Source organism: Lipotes vexillifer, unplaced genomic scaffold (genome assembly GCF_000442215.2).
Source record: "Lipotes vexillifer unplaced genomic scaffold, Lipotes_vexillifer_v1.1 scaffold155, whole genome shotgun sequence".
In the NCBI taxonomy this organism is placed as follows: domain Eukaryota; kingdom Metazoa; phylum Chordata; class Mammalia; order Artiodactyla; family Lipotidae; genus Lipotes; species Lipotes vexillifer.
In genome coordinates, this window is record NW_006779813.1 from 2,885,351 (window position 1) to 2,889,604 (window position 4,254).

At 46.1% G+C, this 4,254-nt stretch overlaps 1 pseudogene; it reads right to left on the reverse strand.

Annotated features, from left to right (window-relative positions):
* Positions 1-1,836: 1,836 nt before the first annotated feature.
* LOC103075718 (poly(ADP-ribose) glycohydrolase ARH3 pseudogene) lies at positions 1,837-2,902 on the reverse strand (annotated as a pseudogene).
* Between the last annotated feature and the right edge of the window lie 1,352 nt (positions 2,903-4,254).

Consider the following 4,254-nt stretch of genomic DNA (forward strand, 5'->3'; position numbering starts at 1 on the left):
GACAAGACTGGCTTCACTGAGGCCAGAGGAATAATCTCTCTCAGAGAAGACCCTGCACATCACATGGGGAAGCAGTGAACGTTAGAAAAAATATGTGATTTACCACAATAACCATTGTCTCCTGGTGGTGATAATAGGGCTAATTTTTGTTTTCTTCTTCATACTCCTATATATGTTTTTTTTTTTCCAAAAACGGACTCATGTGTTACTTTTAAAAGCAGAAAATAAGTCACATACAGAAAGAAATCTGTTGTATCACACCACGTGGTTCACCTCCCACTTCACTGCCTCCTGATTGACTTATCATCTGTGGTCAAGTGAGTTCTGATGTATTATTGGCTATGTGTGTTGATCTGGTTGGTCTGCCATTCTTTCTCAATGAGTCACATGTAGACTTCCTTTCAACACATTATGGGCCTATAAAACATATCTATAAACAGTATCAATTACATTACTGAAGAGTGACTACTGGTATAGTATGTAACCCAGTGGTTCTCAGCCAGAAACAATTCTGCCCCCCCAGAGGATATTTGGCAATGTCAGAAGACATTTTCGGTTGCCACAACTTGGTGGGGTCAGGGGGAGGGTGTTCTTCTGGCATCTAGTGGGTAGTGGCGAGGGATGTTGCTAAGGGAAGTCCCCTTCACCCCCCCAAAAAAATTATCTGGCTCAAAATGTTAATAAGTACCAAGATTGAGAAACCTTGTGATCCCATGATTCATCCTTAAAGGGAGGACTGAGAACCCTGCAAGTGCTTTGATATGTAAGTCTTACAGCTCAGCCTTCAGACATGGATGGTGGTTTCTTATGGGTTGACAATCACATAAATGTAATCTATGATGGATGATAGTGCTGTGAATCAGGTTTATTGACCAATCAACATACACATTCATGTATCTTACCATCAGAACTTATGGTCTAAATTAATATTTACAGTAATTTAGAAATAATGTCTTGGTGATGACTGTGAGCCTGAGTCTTGGGAGAAATTGTTCTGGTATTTTGCACAGGAAATTGTTGCTGACTTGAGGAGGAGTATTTGGGAAAAAAAGCAAGGAATGTTGTGATGGTTTGTCAGTCATGAGTAACTTCAGCTCCTACAGTCATTACCAGCATTTGTGTACATGTCTGTCACTTTACCTTCATCTGTTATGTGTTTGGGAGATGAAGGAGAGCAAGAGTGACATCACCACAATATTCAAACATATCTTGTAATATTTGTCTTACACATTCTGTTGGCAAGGGTTATTGATTGACTACAATCTTTTTTTTTTGGGGGGGGGGTGGGATTTAAAAAACTGTTTATTGCTCTGTGACTTCGTCTGGAAGCTGTTAACAAGACCCATGACAGCCAAGGGCCAGGTAGGTGTGCATCTAGATCAGCTAGATTCACGTGTCCACCTCCTGATCCATATAAACCTGGCACTCAGGGGCCCTGTGCAGTCAAAGGCAGGCTTCCTGGCAAATTGGTTAAATCCCAACAAGGAGAAATGATGCTGCAGATCATTTCCACCTCCCCAAATCCCATGTCCTAGATAATAAAGGAAAACGCCACAAGTACTGCTCCAAAATAAAACCGGCCCCGGTCCCTTATGTCTGACAGAGGAGCCAGGAGCACCGAGGCTCTGCAGAAGCTAGGAACCCAGCACCAGAAGGCACCCGTCCCTCCCTCACTGTTCAGTGACCTCCCTAGAGGAGTCTCCAGCCCCAAGGGTGCACTCCGGCAACCCTGCAGGAAGACCAAGGCAGGGAGCCGAGGCTAAGGGAGCCCAGGGTTTCCAGTTGGAGCTGTAGTTGGTCCTGCTGGGTATGGCGGAGCCCCAGCAACTGTGGCCCTCACAGACTCTCCTGGAAGACCCAGTGCAGGCTCTGGGCCAGGACGTCAGTCTCCTCATAGCCCTCACAGCTTTGCTGCCAGCTCTCTGGCCCCTGTTCCATGCCAGAGTAGGCGTCAGCAATGGCCCCAGCCATGGTGGCAATGGTGTCTGTGTCCCCACCAAGTGAGATGGAATAGATGAGAGTCCTTTGGAGGCAGAGGGGATCTCGGGGTCAGGCTCCATGCAGCGCAGGAAGCAATAGATGGCGGTGGGCACAGATTCAAAGGCAGCGATGCCATTCCCTAGCTTGGACACCACCTCCTCTCTGGTCACTGCGTTCTGCTCTAGAAGCTCCCCAATCTTCTTCAGGCGGCTGGAGTACGACGCTCCTCCATGCCCAACTCCCAGGCACCTGACACGGCCTGGGTGTCACTCTCCAGCTCCTCCGTACGGGCCAGGAGTTGCTCAAGGAAGTGCTCACTGGACGACTCACCCTGCAAAGCCAGGTGCACAGCCAGGGCCTGCAGGATGGCACCCTTGTAACCCAGGGAGGAGGCGTGTGTCAGCTGGGCCGAAAGCCGGGCAAACTTCTGCACATCCTGGACGCTGTTATAGGCCGGGGAGATGCCGGCCCCCCACATGGCGCCCCCGTTGCCGTTGGAGCCTTTGCCATTAAACTGGGCCGGGACAGCTCAAAGCCATCACGGCACTTGGGGCTCAGGAGCTTCCTGAAGATGGTGATCACTCCAGCACCATAACCCCCGTCAGGGTCTTTCTTGTACTCCTGAGCAAACCTGTGAGCCGTGTCCACCTCGTCGAAGGCCCCCTTGGCCAGCAGAGACTGCACCAGCGCCACGGCCACAGCCGGCCGTATCGTCGGGGTAGCAGAGTGCTTCCGGCCGCGCGCTCCCCGACGAGCCAGGGTCCGGCTCCAGGTCCTGGACCTGACGCGGGACTGAAGTCAGGTCGGCGGTGTAGCGCTCCTCGTCGACGGCGCCCACGCAGTCCCCGAGCAGCGCGCCTGCCAGGCAGCCTCGGAAGCGGCAGAGGGAGAGGGCCGCCGCCGTCACCGCCGCCGCCGCCATCCGCGCGGACTGGCCCCTGTTTGACTACAATCTTGGTTCTGAATTTAAAACAAATGTTACACGAAGGTCTCAGTTTAAGAGATGATTTAATAAAAGGTTTCACGTATAAAATTATTTTTAAATAATTAAGATACGACCTGTGCTATCTTTACTTCATCTTGCCACATCTGTCCCTATTCCTTATCCTAGAAATTTCATCCCACCAAAACTCAGAGCCTTCTTTTTGCCATCTGCCTTATGCTAGACTTCCAAATGCTCACAAAACAGTCACTCCTTCCTCCCTAGTATGTGTCTCAGCACTGCTGTCCCTGCAACACCTCCCATCACATCACAGTGTTTAAGCTTGCTTTTTAACTAAATGATGGGCTTCTTTAAAAAAAGCAAAGAGAGACTGCTTACATCTATCTTTGTAACCAAGAGATTTACATAATGTCCAGTTCATGGCAGGTGTCAATCAACAGTAATGTGTTAATGAATCCCCCCAGTGACCAGGTTTAATTATAGAGAGGGAAGAATATATTAGGGCTATTTTTATATTAAGGTGACCAGGTTTAATTATAGAGAGAGAAGAATATAATAGGGCTATTTTTATATTAAGGGATGAATGACTAGTTTTTCAAAAGAGCACATAGGCTGACTCAAAGGAATGACTATTTGGTGGTGACATTGTGCTAGGGAGACAGAACAGAAGAGATATTTTGAGGCAAGAGAGGCTTCCTAGGTTCCTCAAGTCATTACTCAACGGCAATGACCTACTCCAACATGACGAGGTCCTGCTATGCTCTAAAGAAAGAAAGTACATCTAGGACATTGTCCTTGACGATGTGAGTTCTTCAAACTGAAAAATATTTTTCTTAAAATTATTGCTGATGAAATTCTAACACATATTGCAATCACATGGCTGAAAAAATATTTGACCACATGTTAACAATACCAGTTTGATTTAAGAAATTATTATTGATACTTTTAGCATACACCTGTAGCTATAGAACCTAACTACCAAATATAGGGTGAGAATTCTTCTAAATTTGTTTATTAAGTTATAGTTTTTAAAATACTATAAAATATTGATTGTCCCTTTTATTTTTTTTTCAGGTCCAACATTCCTTTAACTTCCAAAAAATACATATTCTGCCAATAATTTCTATCTTTGTCCCTAGTTGCTCTTAGATCTTAATGGGTACACTGTATACTTGGAGTTCTTGGTAGTATTTGATTTAGTGTTTAATTATACTCTTCCTTCTATTGATCACTAATACTTTCTTATATATGCCGTATCTCCCAATGAAAGTTCCTTGAAAGAGGGGTTGAGTGGCAGACAGCCATTCTTTTTTTTTTTTTTTTTTTTTTTT